Here is a 20,120-nt window from a genome sequence, read left to right as displayed (position 1 = left end):
GATCTCTGCCATACTACCTCTTGTGGCACAGAGTGGTAAGGCAGCAGAAATGCTGTCTGAAGCTGTCTGTCCATGAAGTAGGGAGTTTGATCCCAGCAGCTGGCTCAAGGCTGACTCAACCTTCCATCCTTCTGAGGTCAGAAAAAGGAGTATCCAGCTTGCTGGGGGGTAAAACGGTAATGGGTGGGGAAGGGAATGGCAAACCACCCTGTATTGAGTCTGCCATGAAAACACTGGAGGGTGTCACCCTAAGGGTCAGACATGACTCAGTGCTTGCACAGGGGATACCTTTACCATACTGCACATGTGGTATACTAGATCACATAATGGAATTGCAGATACCTGTATTACCCACACAAATATCTAATCATACTGAAAATCTCTATAATCTTTTGCCCTCAATTATATTTTACAAAAGTTATATATGCACTGAGTAAAGAGCAATTTTAACTTACTTTACATGGAGTTGCCTTTGGACCATGGAGGTATGAGAGCAAATAAGAGCTCTTACTCATCTTTATTCAGCATTTCTTGATCAAACTTTCATTTATTTCCTATGCCTATAACAAATTCTAATTTTTTAAGCCAATGTTCCTTCTACCACAGAACACCTGGGACAAGAAATTGCAATAAATGTGTGTATAGCTCCTGCACTATAAGCAACACAGCAACAACAGACCAGAAAAGAGTGTGTGTGGCTTCCTTTACAGCTAAATTAGACTTTAGGCTACTTTCCTATAAAGAATGTCCCCAGATTGAGGAGGGTTTCAGGCCAGTGTCACAATTGACTGAATTAACAAAATACACTCAGTTTTGGATGCTGTGATAGATGCGTTTGTTTGTTTGTTTGTTTGTTGTGCTTCTAGGCCATCCTTCTCCAAAATGGTCTCTGAGTGTTTTACAATGATTTTGAGAATAAAATCCCTGTACAATAAATATCAATAAAAACATTAAATTAACAAAATAAAACTATGGCGTGGGAAGGTAGGTGAGTGGATTACCACTTCCCAGGGCCAAAGGGGACAAGGGTGGACACTGGACATGTCCACAATGAGCTGATAGTGTCAGGGGGCTCCACAGTAAATATCACATGTATAGCACCCCAGGAAACAGCTAAACAGTTAAACTCAAGTGAACCCAAAGGTTTAAGACCATGGGGGGGGGGGGGAGGGGGTGTTCTGTGCAAGTTTGAGGTTTGGGATTCATTATATCCCCCTGACCTGAGACCACCCACAAATTCAATTAACTTTCATTTTCTAGGTTCGTGCCCACCTCCTTCAGTAACCTGCACTGGAATATGGAACTTTTTCTGGGTGACTGGAAAGCTGTCATGGTAGGCTGAGGTCTGCTTTTTAAAAAAGGTTCTTGTGATCATTTGAAAGGTTACAAAACCTGAGGAGGCCTTAGCAGCCCCTGACTAATCATGTATGCTGCCCTAGCTGGCCACACCCGGTAGTAGCTGCCTTGGTGAGGCCTGGGCGGCCAGCCCAGATGGAGATAACGTTCAGTCCAAGTCACCGGGAGCTAATAAGAACAACGTAGAGCCAGGCAAAGAGTAGTCAAACAGTCCGAAGGTCTGAGTCCAGAAAGTCCGAGGGTTAACCAAGCCAAAGCACTTTACCAAAAGCCGTCATCAGGTCCAAAGCCAGGGGTCAAGGATTAAGCAGCAGGTCACGATAGCAGAGCCGATCCAGGGGGTAGTCGCATAAATTGCTTCCACGCTGGCTAGCTGTTTCTGTCTCCCTAAATGCAGCCCATCTAATGAGCTGCATCTGCAGGATGACTCAGCCCTCCTCTCCCGGCATGAGTCCAGCTGAACCCCATCACTTCTGACAGCTCACCTGCAATCTCTGACACCTTCTGCGTTCTGTCAGCCCCACCCTTTGGCTTCGTCTCAGACGTACAGCCACTTCTTCTGAGTCTGAGGTATCCTCCTGTTGAGGTCTGTTATCTGCCAGCTGCCGGGAACATCCCTCCACCGGGTCCATCTCATTACTCAGATCTGGCTGGGCTGTTGATCCTGGTTGCTCCGGCAACCCCGGGGAGCCGGGAGGCAGCAGCGGGGGTGTGACACCATCCCCCCCCTCCAGGGCCCCCTCCTGAGGGGTTGGGGCCTGGTTTGGCAGGAAACTGGGCGTGAAAGTCCTGCATCAGGTCGGGAGCATGGACTTTGCTGGCGGGTTCCCAGGACCGTCCCTCAGGCCCACAGCCTTCCCAATCAATCAGGTACTGGAGCATGCCCCGACGGACTCGGGAATCTAGCACCTGCCTGACCTGGCCTCTTCCCTGTTGATGGACACGGGTCCCGGAGGGGCTGGTGTTGGAGGATGAAGGCTGTCTGTGCAGAGCAGTTGGAGCAGCGATCGATGGAATATGGGATGAATCCGATACGATCGGGGCAGCTTCAGATGGTAGGCCACAGGATTCACCTGTTCCAGAATCTCAAATGGTCCCACGAACCGTGTCTCCAGCTTTTTGGCCAGATGGTCGGTCCGCAAATGTCTAGTGGACAGCCAGACCCGACTGCCGATTGTTAGCGGAACTCCTTCGGAGCGATGGGCATTGGCTTGAGCTTTGTACCAGGTCTGCACTTCCTGCAAAGTGTCCTAGAGGATCTGGTGTTGGGCCTGCAGCTCCTCCAAGTCAGCTGCCGCTGTGGGTACCGTGGGTGGGACCACAGAATCAGGTAGGAACCGAGGGTGAAACCCGTACAGGGCTTGGAACGGGGACATCTGTGTGGAGGCATGGATCAAATTGTTGTATGCGAACTCAGCCAACGGGAGCCAGCGTGACCAATCTTCCTGCTGGTATGAGATGTAACATCGGAGGTACTGTTCTATGATCCCGTTGACCTGTTCTGTCTGGCCATCGGTTTCAGGGTGATGCGCACTCGAGAGGCTGATCTTGGTCACGTGCAATTGTCGCCAGATGCGGGAGGTGAATTGTAGCCATCTATCCATGATTATCCGCGTCAGGAGGCCGTGTAACCGGAATATCTGCGTTAGGAAAAGGTGTGCCGTCTCCCGGGCCTTGGGCAGTCTGCGGCAAGGAATCAGGTGCGCGCCATCTTAGTGAACCGATCCACCACCATCAGGATTGTGGTGAACCCACGGGATACAGGGAGATCTGTGATGAAGTCCATAGTGATTTCTTGCCATGGCCCTTGAGGAACGGGGAGGGGCTGCAACAAGCCCGGGGGTTTGCCTATGGCATGTTTTGCCTGTCTGCACGTAGCGCAGGAAGCTACGTACTGGGCCACATCGGCCCGCACTCGAGGCCACCAAAAGTACTGGGTCAGCAAACGGAGAGTCTTGTACTGCCCGAAATGCCCTGTTGCAGGGTTGTCATGAGTATATTGCAGTGCCTGTGCCCGTAAAGCTGAAGTGGGAAGCACCACCCTGCTGTGGTGATGCAGGAGCCCCTCCAGGTCATGGAACTCAGAGCGTTCGTCGGGGTGTTCCTGCAGCCAACAGATCTGGGCCTGTGTCCAGGGGTCAGTCGCCTGTTGTTCTGCCACCTGTTGGCAGAAATCCAGAGTGTCGGGGGCGGCCGCAACACTGAGGCTGGAAGCAGCAGGGGTGAAGGGCCGTCATCAGGGTCGGTTGTGTCTTGTGGCTGGTGGGATAGGGCATCTGCCCTCTTGTTCTGGGTCCCTGGGATGTACTTGATCCAGAAACTGAATCGGGAAAATTTGCTGCTGGTTGAGGCAGCGGGCTGTCTGAATATACTCCAGGTTTCGGTGGTCTGTTCATACCAAGACTGGGTGCTTGGCCCCCTCCAGATGGTGGCACCATGTTTCAAAGGCTGCTTTGATGGCCAGCAGTTCCCTCTCCCAGATTGTGTAATTCCTTTCAGCTGCCGTGAACTGTCAGGAATAAAATGCACAGGGTTGCAGAGGATGCCCTTCTGGGCCCGGCTGGAGGAGGAGCGCCCCCAACATGGTGCTGGAGGCGTCGGCTTCCACAATAAAGGGCTTCTCTGGGTTGAGATAGGCAAGGCAGGGCACGGAGGTGAAGCATTGCTTGAGCCGCTGAAAGGCTTGTTCGGCTTCTGGAGTCCACTAGTACGGTCATTTGGGACTCAGGAGCTGGGTCAGTGGTTGCACCATCTCCATGTACTGAGACAGAAATGTCCGGTAATAGTTGGCGAACCCCATGAACTGCTGCAACTGCTTCCGGGTTTGAAGGGCCTCCCACTGAACGATGGCCTGTACCTTGGAGGGATCCATCTGGACCCCCTGGGCGGACAACCGATGTCCCAAGAAGTCGATAACGTCCCGGGAGAAATCACACTTGGCGAGCTTGGCATATAAACCATGGTCCCGTAGTCATTGTAGAACCTGGCGGATATGTCTGGTATGCAGTTCCGGCCATTGGTAGTACACCAAGATGTCATCGAGGTATATGATGACAAAGTGGTCCAGCAAATCCCGGAAGACGTCATTGATGAACCGCTGGAACACGACGGGTGCAATACAGAGCCCAAAAGGCATTACTAGGTACTCAAATTGTCCGTACTGGGTTCCGAAGGCAGTCTTCCATTCATCCCCTGGCACGGATTCGGATGAGGTTGTAAGCCCCACGCAGATCCAGCTTGGTGAACACAGCTTGGTGCACTTGTTCCAGAAGCTCGGGGATGAGGGGCAAGGGGTAGCGGTCCTTGATTGTGATCTCATTGAGTGCCCGATAGTCATGGCACATTCGCAAGTCCCCCTCCTTCTTCTTCACAAAGAGGACTGGAGCGGAGGTAGGACCGGTGGAGGGATGGATGAACCCTCGCTGCAGGTTCTTGTCCAGGAACTCCTGGAGGGCCTGGCGTGCGGGCTCCTACAGGGCGTACATGCGCTTGACGGGGAGGCGAACGTCCGATTTCAAATCAATGCCGCAATCATAGGGTCGGTGCGGAGGGAGTTTATCAGCACCTTTTTCCTCAAAGACATCCGCATAGTTCTGGCACTCAGGTGGAAGCCCGTTGATGTCGGGTGAGGCAGAAGTGTGAGTGGCATGTAGGCAGTCCCAGGCAAAGCATAAGTCCAGCTTCACCCAATCGATACTCGGGTTATGCTTGGCAAGCCAGTCCATGCCAAGCACCAATGGGAACCGAGGCATGTGAGCGACATCGAAGACCATGGTCTCGGTATGTTGTTGCACCTGGAGGAACAGGGGCTGGGTCTCCCATTTCACCCACCCGGCCTCGATTAGTCGCCCATCTATGGCTTCCACTTTTGCTGGAACCTGCTTCTTGGTAATGGGGACCCTGTTCTGGCGCTGGAAGATGGCGTCAATGTAGGACCGGGTGGCTCCAGAGTTGGCCAGGGCATGGACCAGGAGCCACTGCCCCTGGGGTAGTTGCAGGCGCACAGGCAGTAGTAAGTGCATCAGTCCTGGAGCGGCCCCAACAGTTCCTCCCAGGCGACCAGGGCTGGAGTTGGATGGGAGCAGGCGTTTCCCGCTGGCTTAGTTTTTAGGTTCTGTGTGCGGTGGCGCTGCTTTTCTCTGGGGTCCAATCGAGGCCGCACACTGCCGAGTTGCATCGGTTCCCCGGATTCAGGGGAACCGCTGCCTTGGGAGCGGTGAAACGGGGTGGAGACTGGGTTCCGGATCGGGCGAGGCGCCACTCCTCCAGGTGGTTGTCGATGCGGTAGCACAATTGTACCAGGTCGCTCATACGACGGGGCCGGTCTACGTGAACTAGTTCATCCAGGACCTTCTCCGATAGTCCTGCCACAAACTGGTCTACTAAAGCAGGCTCATTACAGTCCAGGTCTTGTGCCATGATCTGGAATTCAGCAGCATAGTCCCTCACAGATCAGGTCCCTTGGCAAAGCTCCCACAGACACCAGCTGGCCTGAATCACCTTCTGAGCATCCCTAAATGCTTCATCCATTTTGGCCACAAAAGCCTGGAAGTTGGCCAGCTCGGGAGCATCTGCAATGAGCAGTGGTGTAGTCCACTGGGCAGCTGGCCCTTTAAGCAGGCTGATAGTGAAACTGACCTTAGCCTGCTCTGTGGGGAATTCCTGGGGCCGGGCACCAATAAACATTTTCACCTGGGCCAGGAACGTGGTAAAGTCCTCCTGGCGTCCCTCATATTTATCTGGAGCCTTGAGAGGACAGGAGGGCAGAGCACCTTGGGTGGTGGCTCCAGCTGCTTGCTGCAGCCCCAACACAGCATTGGTGAGCTGCTGCACTCATGTTTCCAAGGCTTGGTTCTGCATGGGAGAGCCCAGTGTGTTGTGCAGCGGCAGCAACAGCAGGGGGGATCGGGGGCATGGTGCCCCCACTGCACAATGGCAGGGGAGTGGCATGCCAAGGTGAGGGTGGGGAGATGCCCCGTCCACTTCTGCCACTCCTCAGAGCTGATGGGGTGTGTGGTGTCCCTGCAGGTTTGTGAAAATACTCATCACTTTTATGGGTAGTAGGATGAGATAAGGGCCCATATATTACAAGCATATCAGAGAAATAGAGCAGTGTCCTCATATAGCTCACCTTTCCCTCACCTATATGATTTCTGTGTAGCAGATGCAAATCATTATCTCTCCATCTGCAAATATATACAGGAACATCGCAGTCCTGCCTCAAAGGATTAGTGAACCAATACCAATTCTTGGAGGTTGGACAGTGGAGCATTGGGATGGAAAAGTTTAGACAGAGAAAGAACAACTGCTGGTGTTAATGTCGTAGAGTCCACCCTTCAAAGCAGTCGTTTTCTTCATGGGAACTGATCTCTAAGGTCTGGAGATCAGTTGTAATTCCAGGAGATTTTCAGGCTTGTGTTACCTATCCTCTCAGTACACTGCCCCAGGGCATCCAGTTTCTGTATGTTTAAACACTCATTGTAGTGATACATTCATGCCAGCACTGAGATATAACTAGAAAACAGAAACTGAGCATTTTAATATAGATATGCTAAAAGGATTATTATTTTATTTAACAGCAGGCTAGCTGCCATGGTTCTGATATTATTCAAACAAATTAAGGTCTACAACAGTAGTAGAGAACATTACACAGCCCTGCAGGAAAGAGGATGCCTTGAACAATTCCCATTTTAGATTATGCAGAGAAATTGCATGTTTAAAGCTGAATTTACATGCTGAATGCAAATGTTTGTGACTGAGTTAGCATATCAAATTGGTGCAGCTGTACACAATTAGAGAAAAATGTGGCTGATATTCCAGAGAACCTCTCTTTATACTGGTTCTACAATATGTTCATTTTGTTTGGCAATACATCACTTCTTTTCCACATGTGGGAATGTTTGTATTACCAGACACATTAATTTAAAAGGGGGTTGTTTAAGAGATAGAGGATCTTTGAAACTCAAAATAGAAATGACAAATGGTTGAGTCTGCAATTTGGGTCTGGATCAGGGGAAGGGCAACAAGAATATTTCATAAATACAGATGTAACTTCAGTAATGTTGATCATCAGGAATGTTGCGGCAGGAGCAAAATGTTTTCTGGCTCCGCAAGCTTTAGCTGTGCATGTTTTAGTCAGTGGCTAAATGATGTCTTTCCATTGTCAAATTTCAGAAAGAGTCAGGGCTCTATAAAAGGTCTCTATTCAAATCAAGCAGAAGGGAGCACAGATGGAATACAAATACACAGCCGAGGAGGGGAACAGAGTTAGCGAAGTGTGCAGTTGGAGAGATTGATGTTGATACCCTTCACTGCCAAGTGAAATGCCAATAATGCTTGTATAGCATTTTGTGAGGGCAATGGGAGTATTGATTCCTGAGCAATAATAAAGAATGAAGCAGTTCTCCCAGGTATAAAAATATTGGCAACTGTTACAAAGAATTGACTCATAGAAGGCAGAGTGCCGGCCTATCTTAATACAAATAATTCAGGCTTCAGAAGGATTTTCAAGAGCAGCCAGGCATAGTCCTCGGGCACCTTCTCTGCTATTAATTTACCCGCAGCTTTCACAAGCCTCTCAGTCTATTGGCCAATTGGCCTATGAGGTACAGGGACAAAATGGATTTCTGAAGGCTTGTTTGGAGATAATATGAAAAAAAGACAGCAGAGCCATGACTCTTTTAATGCGTGAAAAACAGAAGGGGGCAGGGTGCTGTTTTATCTACTTAGCATTTCTAAGATAGATACACAGCACCAACAAATTGCACACAAACCTTGTAAGTATCTTTGCAAGATCCATCCAGAGTTGCGTTGCTAAGACTTTGTTTTGTTGGCTTTCTTTTGTTCCACACTTCAGAATCTGCTGTTCTGGTTCATTTTTATAAGCTATTCAGCTAATTCCTATCTTTGGCAGGAAGCAAAAGCCAATGCCTTCGGTAAGAGGTCAGGAAACTTTCATAATTAAAGAGTCAAACAATGCCAACACTTGGAGCAAGTGATCAGGAGACAACTAGGAAAAGTCATTTGCATCACTGGAAATATACACTATAACAATACAGGTCATTGCCATATTGATTAAAGTCTTTGCAGCCCAAATGCTGGCTGTCCTACATCCACTGTTAGAAAATGGCACACACAAGACTTCACAATAAGTATCAAATATAATTAGGAATATGCAGTGCAGTTTACTGTACCGGCATAAACCTGTTCCTTGATTTTCACTTAGAATAGTGGCAGTTTTTCAGCTCTCTCACTGACAAGCCCATAAAAATATTTGCTTGCCATGCCCTTCATAAACTGTTTATTCTAGCATCTCAATTATCCCAGTATATCTTAATGTAAGGATTTCTCTTTTTTAAGGCAAACTTTGTTCCATACTGAGCCATAGATGCAAACCTTTGCTTTAGAAATGATACAATTTTTCTATAGATGGGAGACATCAAAAACTATTTTCCATACAACCTCATCATTAGTTTTTGACAGAAAGGCTACTTTAACATAAAAAAGAATGAATGAATGAAAGGAAATAGTCTCACCAAAGCTTTTCCAGCTAACTAAATTCTTGTATTAACCACTTGATGTGGAAAGGAATTTCAGTGTGGTTTGTACAAGAGAACTTCCCACTGAATGATACCATGTATTATTAATGCAGTAGTAACACTTTTTCATTGTTACAGTTAACAGTAAACTGGATATCTCCTGGGAATGTAACAGCTGCATAGATGAAGCAGGGGCCTCTACATACTCAGATGACTGACCACCTGTGCAAAAAAAATGGCTTTAAGTATTAGTCCAAAAAGGGAAAAAACAGCTGCCTGCCTGAAAACAGAAGCATGTGTTCTAACACAAAATCGTAACCCGCCACGAGCCGTCAGGGAGTGGCAGGGAATGGATGGATGGATGGATGGATGGATGATGATGATAATAATGTTGAGAGCAGTTCAGTGTCATTCAAGGGTAAAGTCATAGCTATGACTACCGTAAGTGGATCAGATCAGAATAACAGAATATAAATTAAGTGAATAAACAAAAATAAGCATTAGAAACAAAGACAAGGAGAATGATTTTTAAAAATAAGTCTGGATTCATCAGAATGGATACTTTGCTTTACCAAGAGTAATGGATGCCAATACCTTTCTTTAGACAGAGTTCAGGAAAGCTGTCCTTATGGTACCAGTGTTAGAAGAGGGATCTGTGTTACACTGTTGTATTAAACATGTACAGTAAGGAAGTAAAATAGCCTCAAAAAAGTGGGATGATGGATTGCTCAAGGTATCTATTTCATCAATGGCCTGTAAGGTTCAATAGATTATAAACGGGTACTTGACTGAGAAACCTCACATCCATTTTGCCAGTTCCCACATTGGTATGGTTTGCATCTCTTCAAATACAGTAATACAATTTTGCATAGGATTTGCCCCTGTAGAATTATGTCTGACAGATTCAATCTTGTAGATCAGTGGTCTCCAACCCGTGGGCTTCGGCCCAATGCCGGGCCGCAAAGGCCTTGGCGCCGGGCTGCGACTCCTTCTTCCCTCCCCCCCGAAGCGAGAAGCTCGCCAGGCCGCGAGCAAATCGGCTGCCAAAGCGGCCGATTAGCTCGCGGCCCGGCAAGCTTCTTGTTTCGGGAGGGGGGGAAGAGAAGCTTGCCGAGCCGCAAGCTAATCGGCCGCTTTGACGGTCGATTTGCTGGTGGCCTGGAGGGGCCGGGAGGGGGAGCTGCGGCCGCCGGGTATGGCGGCGGTGCAAACGCGCATACGCGGACTGCCACGCACGCGCATTTGCGCCCCTACCGGGCGCAAACGTGTGTGCGCAGCAGTCCGCGCACGTGCATTTGCGCTGGGGCTGCCGCGCGTGCGCGGGACCCGGGCCGCCCTTTCCCCCACTCCGGAGCAGCGGTCCGCGGCAGCCAAAAGGTTGCGGACCGCTGTTGTAGATCTTTCCTTCCTACCTTCCCCCCCTTTTTTAAAAATTTCTCTTTTGATCAGAATCTAATTGATTGGTAACGGAATTCAAATCCTTAAAAAGAGGGAAAGAAACATTGCTGGACTTCATGAAGAAAATGGATAAAGAGGAGTTAAGAGAATTTCTCAACATTATTAGAAACCATATAGAACCACATTAAAACATACAAATGATGGCCATAAAAGTTGCACAATGTAGCATGAACAAATAATATTTCCAAGACCAACTACTTCTTTATAAATGTACTTGTATATCATTATATTTCTCATGCCAAAATGCTTCTCTAAATAGTGACCCTTATTACAGTTTTAGATTGCTAATTTTTCTCTGTCTTTGCTCATTTCTTCTTCTGGGTTACTGGTAAAAACACTTAAATTTCTAATGATGAGAGAGAAGAAATACCCAGAATGTTTTGAAAGTGTGCCATATTTTTGTGAATATGCATATTCTCAACGGATGATGTCTGTCAAGGAGAATGTGGAACTTTTGGGTCATTCAAGTACATATGCCCTTTTAAAGCCTTTAGTTCAAATGTGCTTTTAAAACAAAAAGGCCAGAGACACAGATAGTTGAAGGGAAAATCAATATATGTGTGATAAATCAAAGTAGGGTTATGTGCTTTGACTCAGTTTGGGCGCCTCAGCAATCACTGAAGCCCGAGGTGGCCAGCGCTACAGCGTGGAGAGGAGAGTGGTGGTGGCGGTGCACCAGCTGGCAGCCACATGCAGGCACAGAGCTCTGGGTCTGCATGCAGCCGCCGGCTGGTGTGCCGTCGCCGTCCATCTTCTCCGCATTGCATCACTGGTCTCCTATGCACCACTTCGGGCTTTGGTGATCACCAAGGAGGCCGAACCAAGCCGAAGCACACAACCCTAAATCAAAGCAGCCCTTTGCATGGGAAAAAACAGATTTTTTTTTGATGCTCAATATTTTTATCGAAAGTTTTACACAACCACACAAAAGACATAAAACCTATAAAACATTACCACCAACACCACTTAACCCCTGATAACAAATAATAATAAAGACACCTCCCCCAAAAACCAAAAACATACAAAACAACAAAAAACATTTAGAAAAGACCTCCGACCATCTACAAATCAGGTTATTTAGTTTTCAAATACCACATGCACAAAAAAATATTATTGGAAATCAAAATTTCACAATTAAATCATTCATTAACCATTCATAATTATAATATATATCCTTAGTTAAAAATAATAATATGATGAAATACATATTTACAACTAATAAATATTTACTTCAGAATACACTTCATCCTTGTCTTAACTAATTTATTCAACATAACTAATAATAATACTCTAATTTACCTTATTACTTTTAAGATAATTTACAAATGGCTCCCAATTTGTTATAAAACTATCTAGCATTTGGTCTCTCATTAATATTGTTAACTTATCTAATTCTGTTAATGGACTACGAATGCTGGCAGGGGCTCAGTTTGGTGTAGTGGTTAGGAGTGCGGACTTCTAATCTGGCATGCCAGGTTCGATTCTGCACTCCCCCACATGCAACCAGCTGGGTGACCTTGGGCTCGCCACGGCACTGATAAAACTGTTCTGACCGAGCAGTGATATCAGCGCTCTCTCAGCCTCACCCACCCCACATGGTGTCTGTTGTGGGGAGAGGAAAGGGAAGACGACTGTAAGCCGAATTGAGCCTCCTTCGGGTAGGGAAAAGCGGCATATAAGAACCAACTCTTCTTCTTCTTCATGGGAACTGTAGTCCATGAACATCTGGAAGACCACAGGTTGACTACACCTGCTTTAGAGCACCCTTTTGGTAAGCTTACGAAGAACAGAAAGGGAGAATGGATGTTAATTTCCAAGAAATGTTATGTTTAGTGGCATTCAAATGGAAAAAGCCTATCTAGAATTTAAAAACTGAATGTAATTCATACCCCCTGTCCAATTTTCAAGTAACTTGGTGGGCATGTAGGGGGACATCCCAAGGAGGTGTTGTGTGAGTTTGATGCTTCTAACTCACACAGAATCCATTATATATACTCCAGAACCCACACCTAACATCTCCCCCAAATGCACTTTCCTGCAGGTACTTTTTTTTTTTGGGGGGGGGACTGTAAATTGGACTCCCGAAATCTAATTTTCACCAACTGTTGTGGGTAGGTAGAAGAGATTTAAATGGACTCCAGGGAATGGTAGAGGACAGAAAGTCCTGGAGGATCATTGTCCATGGGGTCGCGATAGGTCAGATACGACTTTGCACCTAACAACAACAACAAGAGACTTCAGAATAAGCCCCAAACCGGAATGGAAACTTTTTTCCTAGTTTGTACCTCTAGTGCTGCCTCTCCATGATTTCCACATACACTGTGACTAACAGTGTGGTTGTCCTGCTGTGAATGTTTCACAGGTTGAGTAACTGGCCGTTCCTGACAAAAACTTTGTTTACACACAAAAGTTATTTTTAAAAGTAATATTAGCAAAAGCAACACAGATCTTTGTATCCAGAGAGTTTTTCCATCTGAATTTCAGCAGAGGGAAACAATACACAGAAAGCATAGGCAATGGTAAACAGGTATAAATCTAAAAGTGCTACTACACATATGCTTAGGCTTTGATTTTGTTCTTCAGATTGTCACAACTTTATGTAAATATAGCTCATATTTACTCAGATCTGATAACCCCAGTACTGGATTTCTATAAGCAATTCAGCTAAATTATATGGTCTTGTGTGTGTGTGTGTATATATATATGTATATAAAATAAGATTTCACCAAGCTAACAACGGAAACTTCATTTTATGATCAACTAGTATTGCAATTTTTAAAGCCCTTTTAAGCTAACATTTTGTACCAGGTGAGTTAATAGGCGTTTACTAGACATGTGACAAGAGTAGAGGCTTGCATTTTGCCTTAAAATGTTCTGCATTGCTAAGCAGAACATTCTGTCACCAAGCACAATGATAACTAATGCACACCGCATGAAGTCCACTGCTGAATTTTCTACTTCTCTCTCTCTCTGCCCTGCTGAATTTTCATCACAAGCAGTAGCCTGAAAGCCCCAAGATGTTAAGCATGGTTATGGGAGAAATCTGGAGGTGGAAACCTTGTCAATCACTGACAATGGGACCTTGCTTAGCTGATAATAGAAGTACTCTGCTGCTTATGAAAGATTACTGTTCACATTTTAGAGAGGCAGCAGGGTGACCTTTCCTTCCAAGAAGCAAAGACCTAAAGCATCTGACAGTTTTACTGTCAGGTTGGGCTTTAAAAAAAGAAGCTACTTCTTACATTTGAGAGGCTTTAAAACACTTCATTTAAGAATGTGTGTGTGTGTTTATTGCACTTCTAGCACAATTTCAATCTTCCTTTAATTATCTGGGATGCAATTACATACTTTTATTCCCATTTCTTCTATCCTTTCTTGGATTTATATTCTACTTCTGCTCTGCCGATTATGATTTGTGAATGTTTCACTTTTATTCACTTCTGAACACAAAGATATTTAAATCCACAGGAGTTTGCCAAGAGCACTGTGTGTATACAGGGAGACATAGGTTATCAAACGTTTTCACAGGAGGATGCCTTGGCCTGCAACAACACTCAAATATGAAAACAATGACAAAAATGCAGGTCCATCTGAAAAAAACTCGGGATAGAAATGCAGTACTTTTATTCCCACAAAATAATGGTAAAAACCAATTTAGGAGAAACATCTGAACTAACATGACATTCAGATGATAAGCCAAGAAGACAATTCAATGCTTAGATTGCTTAGTCCCAAAACATACAGAAAAAAACAATTAAGAACAGCAGTTTTTCCTAAAAGCAAATTATCATCTATCTATCTATACAATATAATTTGGTGTGCATTCTGATGACCAGGCCTGCCCACTAGGAGGTTTTGGAATGTTCCATTCAACACTGAAACACAGGAGGGAGCATTTAAATGGACCAACCTGCATGCTGCAAGCATTACAGCTGATCATGAAAGCTGCCCAGCTGTAACACACACGAGGCCCCTGCTCTGATTAAACTCTCTCCATGCATTGGCAGGCTGGGGTGGAGTATTTAAAATGACCTCCCCCTGCATGGTACAGCTGATCATGACAGCTGCCTGACTGTCACAATCAGCTGTAACGCACGTTGGGTCCAGCTCTGTTTAAACACTCCCTCTATGCCTTGGCAGGCTGGGAGGGAGAGTTTCCCCACGTGCACATTACAACTGATCACGACAGCTGCCAGAATGGTGAGGTCTGGCCCATGACGTCTCTGAGTCATCACCTTTAGGTAAACCACTGTTCCATAACCTTTCTCACATTTTAATACAGAGATAACACTGTCCTAAACTACAAGGAACTTATAATAATTAAGATATTGCATGAAAAGTGCTTTGCATAGCATACAGTAGCGGTCCCCAACCTTCTTGTAGTCGGGGACCGCCTCCGAGGGTGGGAGAGAGCCAGCGGCCCAGCCGCCGCAGCTGCACGTAAACGTGCACGCGTCGTTGCCACGCATTTGCGTTTTCGCCACTAGGTGGCGCTAACACACATGCACAGAGAAGCAGTGTGCGCGCGTTTTTGCCAGCAGGGGGCGCAAACACGCATACACGGCAGCTCCACCCGTGCGCGTTTGCGTCGCTGGCGTGCCGGCGGCAGCACCTGCCTCTTTCCCCCCCTCTCGCTGCGGGGGGGGGAGGCAGGCGCGGCCGCTGGCGGCCAGGTACCATGGCCTTTGTGGACCGGTACCGGTCCACGGACCGGGGGTTGAGGACCCCCGGCATACAGCATTCCTTAATGTGGTGAAAGGGTGATGACGATGGGTCGCTTTGAATATTTGAAATATATCATAGAATCATAGAGTTGGAAGGGGCCATACAGGGCATCTAGTCCAACCCCCTGCTCAACGCAGGATCAGCCCAATGTATCCTAAAGCATCCAAGAGAAGTGTGTATCCAACCTTTGCTTGAAGACTGCCAGTGAGGGGGAGCTCACCACCTCCTTAGGCAGCCTATTCCACTGCTGAACTACTCTGACTGAATTTTTTTTCCTGATATCTAGCCTATATCGTTGTACTTGTAGTTTAAACTCATTACTGCACGTCCTTTCCTCTGCAGCCAACGGAAACAGCATCCTGCCCTCCTCCAAGTGACAACCTTTCAAATACTTTCATATAAATGCTATTATTCTTGTAAAGTGTATTACACTGAGAAGTCTCAGATATATATGGAAGAATAAGAAGAAAATGTCTGCACTGATGATAAAATGCAGTCATTCACTAGTCTGAGTTGGGTGGCGTATGCACATATAATCATGTTTTATGCCCACATTCACTGGTTGTGTATTTGCATGGTACATAACCTTTGCTGATCTTTCTGACTTGAGATCTACATCAGTGAAGGATTGTCTCTCCTCGTATGAACCTGCCTTATACCTTAAATTACAACAAAGGCTGGACGCTGATTCCTTCTGCTCACCAGGCTAGACTCTGGTGATAAGATTACAGTTTTCTCTGTTTTCACCAAGAGGTGAGGAAGGTCATAGCACTTTCCAGAGGACTTCAAGATATTTTAAAATTTGGGCTGGCTTTTGGGAAACATATTAGGCTGATGGTTTTAATTTGTGCTTATTTGCTGATTATTTAAACTGTCTGTTTATGCTTTGGCATGTATGCATTTTAATAATATGTTGCTAAGTTGCTTTGAGAGCCTCTTGTGGCGCAGAGTGGTAAGGCAGCCGTCTGAAAGCTTTGCCCATGAGGCTGGGAGTTCAATCCCAGCAGCCGGCTCAAGGTTGACTCAGCCTTCCATCCTTCCGAGGTCGGTAAAATGAGTACCCAGCTTGCTGGGGGGTAAACGGTCATGACTGGGGAAGGCACTGGCAAACCACCCCGTATTGAGTCTGCCATGAAAACGCTAGAGGGCGTCACCCCAAGGGTCAGACATGACTCGGTGCTTGCACAGGGGATACCTTTACCTTTACCTTTAAGTTGCTTTGAGGGATAAAAATGCAGTCCAGAAATTTTTAAATTAATAAATAAGATGAAAGAGAAGTAGATCCATGTTGTACCCTGCATTGACAGTTCAGAAAGGAAGCAACAAATGTCAGAATTCGTTGACAATCACAGGAGCACAACTAGCAGTGTCGCTCTAATGCTTCCAAACTAGTTAAACAGTGTAAAAAGATGAACAAACAAAAAACCCTGAAATCTGGACCTAAGCAATGTGAAACGGCTTCCAAGGGCACATGTAGCAAGAGTAAAAGGGTTAAAAGCATCCCCTCACTACCTCAGCCTTCCTTTCCACTTGCAGAAGCATGGTGGGATTGAGACTGGAAGCACTTTCTGCCCTCACAGCACTCCTTCAATAAATGCTTTTAAAGAGGAGTTCCCCAATGGGCATCTGGGTGCGAGTCCAGTCACTTGTCTATAATCCAGCACATAATGGGTGTACCATGCTGTTATGCCCTAAAATGATATACCCAACACAGGAAGGAAAAATGATCAGAATCTTCAGCAATGAAGTACAGAAGGTGGGGAAGGCAAAATGAAGAGCACAAAAATCAGAGAACCGAATAACGATAATGACTGTACTTTAATGCATTCATTATCATAGTCACTCTTTCAACACCTTATCCATTATTCAAGTAAATCCACTTTCCTAGCTAGTACTTCTTGTAGATGTGCAATTTAAATTTGGAGGCTCTTCATGTTTCATGAGCTTGCATTTGCATTGAAGTAATGTCCAAAACAGATCTGCAGTCCAAGATTTCATTGCTGATGAATGGACAAGAGTCCAACACATCAAAAAGGAACCTCCCCATTTCCCGTCTTAATTTAAACAAGGAAGAGAACATGAGAGGGCAAAACCAAGGAAGGAGGACACTAGCGCTCCAGCATCTGATGTAAACCCTGAAGTGTTGTGGGAAATGTTGTGTCTGAAAGTGATGTTTACTATGTGTATTTGATATACTAATTTCCTGCCTCCCACTTGCACTAGCAGCTATTGAATCCAAGCAACTTTAATGGAGTCCTGAGGGCTATTAACATTGCGCACCTATAAAGCCAGATCATCCTGACATTATTTTACAGGCCTAATTGGGCTACCCGGTCAATAAAATGTCTCTAGAAAGGATCTTAAAATGCAATAGAGCCCATTACAAGCCAAAGTGCCTGCTTTAAACAGCATGTACTTTTCATAAAATTTAAACTAATGAATTGTATTGTTCATCACAACATGTGGAAGGATGAAGCCACTAGAGCTTAAAATGGCTGCTTTTCATCCTCAGCACATGAAACCAATGAACCTCTCATATCAGGAAGACTATCAATGCAACATAAATATCTTAACCCTCTGCCGCTTGACATTGGGCAGGTCTGATCCTCTATTTATAATTCATATTATTTTAATACCTTTCCTGAGTATTCATCCACTTATGGAAGGAAAATATTTGAGAGAAGAGTGGCTAAGTTTGCACATGTTATAGTACCAGAGAATGTGCTCTGTAGAATTTTCATTGTCCTACAACTGTTGATCATGTGTCACACTACTTCAGGAACAATGTATAACTCTCAGACCCTAGTCATGCATTAGGCCTCATAGATGTGAGTCTTTCATGGTGCCCTACAGCTACAGGACTGCCTGCATTCTGCTTGACTGGCTGCAGCACCATCCAGAGAGACAGGGCACCTTTCTGCCACAGGGGCCACTGGACTGTTCACAGTGCTCTTGCCTACGGAGGCACAACCAATAGCCTCTATTTGCAGCGCTCTCGCCATGGCCACAACCAGTTGAAGTGAAGAGTTTTAGCTAAGTATTCCTGCCCACTGGGACTGCTACACTGCACATATTGAATGCTTCGTCAAGGTAAATGACATCTCCAAACCCAGGAAGAAGCACAGCACACTTCTGAGTATCTGCAGCCCTGCCACGATTTCAAACTTGCCTGAGACTTGTTGGCACCGGTCAAGCTCTGAGAATCATCATATGAGACTATCGCCAATGGTCTACCGAGACATTTTGAGCCACAGACAGCTGAGATTGCCTCATTTGTGGTCTACATAACAAGAGGACACAGTGGCATCTTTTTGCCAGGAGTGACCTCTTTCCAGAAAGTGCTGGAAGAAGATGCTGCCACACATAATACAAAGGAGGTATGATGAGCCAGAAGCCCTGCACCATCCCAGTCCAAAGAAAACTAGTGCCAATCCTCTCCAAGGAAGCATGATCTGAGAAAGAGGAGTTTGACAAAGAGGTCAGAATGAGCCATAATATCTCTTCCAGCCAGCTACCACAAGCATGTGGGCCCATGAGCTCTTGAGCCAGCTCTGATGGGAACCAATTTTGCCATTCCTGCCATGCTGACTCTGAAACAAACAAGGGCACATCACTTTTGTCTGCTGATCCAAGAGCCAAGGTACTGCAGCCTCTGGAGAATAACCCCATAACTAATAGGTGCCAAAAGTAAGACCTTCCCATACATGTGCCACGTCACCACCACACCATTCACTCCAGTTGTTCCGGTCTAGTCATCCTGTCTGTCCCGAAAGAAGATCTGTATCACCATATGAATCAAAGGCCAGATAGAACAATTTCAAGTCTACTTTCTCCATCATCACTAGGGACGCCTTGTCACAACTCTGTCCATTCCAACTCCTGCACCTGAAGTCCCTCAAGAAGCATATTTCAGGGGAACCCAGTTCCTATCATCAGCATCAGCTCCTTCCATGTAGAGTTCAAACAGTTCTCCAAACACCTACCAGCTCATTGTAGTAGAATGCCATCATACCAATCTTCTTGGCCTCAACTGGTTCAGCCTGCTGTAGATTGTTGTGTCTGGAGTCAACAGCATCCAGTCATCACCCCTGTAAAAGGTCTACAATGAGTTTGCATCTGTGTTCAATGGGAAACTGGACTCTCACACCAGCCCATCAACCTCACATTCCCTCAACCCAGCCGATGCACCTGAAGTCTTTGTGAGTGCAGTTTGCACTCCAATCCAAAACTGATGTTGAGCTCAATCACCTGTTCACCCAGGGGAGTCCTCAAACCAGTATCATATGCTGAGTAGAAAACTCCCATAGTGATGCCACTCAGAGCAAATGTTGACATCCACTTTTGTGCAGACTACATTCACAATCAGTAAAGCTCTGCAGCAGCACACTTACCCTGTGCTGGTTATCAGTCACCTGTTGGCATCCCTTTCCAGCAGAAATCTCTTTGCTGAGCTTGACCTCACACAGGCCTATCAGCAATTGTCACTCACCGGGTTGCCATTCACATCAAATGTCTGCAGTTCAGGGTCAGAATGGCCCTAGGCATTTTCCAGATTCTGATGGAGGATGTCTTAAAAGTTCTTCTGGGTGTCATTCCTTACAATAAAATTTGTGTCAAACCATATTCTAAGCCATTAGATAAAAATACCTATCTACATTTTCAGTCATATCACCCAAGACATATGAAAGAAAACTTGCCTTATGGTTTATTTATGAGGTTAAAATGTAATGTCATGAATCAGAGGGATTATGAGGAAGCAGCAAATAAACTGAAAGAACAATTGTCTTTGCCCATTATAAATAGAGCAGCTGCCAGAGGTAATAATTTGAAAAGAATTACTTTTTTTTTAATACCAAAAGTGGACAAGAACAACCAAAAAAGGATAACATGGTACTTAAATTTTACACCTATGGCAGCCAGAATTAAATCCATAGTATACAAACATTGGCACATATTGAATGAAATTCCAGGGCATGAAGAAAACACATTAATTGGGTATAGAAGCACTAGATCTATAAAACCATGCTTAGTGTCTGCAGATCT

The 20,120-nt window shown here is 45.7% G+C and overlaps 1 long non-coding RNA gene across 1 annotated transcript in view; it reads right to left on the bottom strand.

Annotated features, from left to right (window-relative positions):
- Positions 1-19,079: 19,079 nt before the first annotated feature.
- LOC143841818 (uncharacterized) overlaps positions 19,080-20,120 on the bottom strand; it is an 88,733-nt gene continuing 87,692 nt past the window's right edge. The window contains exon 3 of the long non-coding RNA XR_013232863.1: positions 19,080-19,165. This is a non-coding gene — a long non-coding RNA (uncharacterized LOC143841818). The remainder of the gene's footprint in view (positions 19,166-20,120) is intronic.

Source organism: Paroedura picta, chromosome 7 (genome assembly GCF_049243985.1).
Source record: "Paroedura picta isolate Pp20150507F chromosome 7, Ppicta_v3.0, whole genome shotgun sequence".
Taxonomy (NCBI): domain Eukaryota; kingdom Metazoa; phylum Chordata; class Lepidosauria; order Squamata; family Gekkonidae; genus Paroedura; species Paroedura picta.
This window is presented reverse-complemented; position numbering and strand designations above follow the sequence as displayed.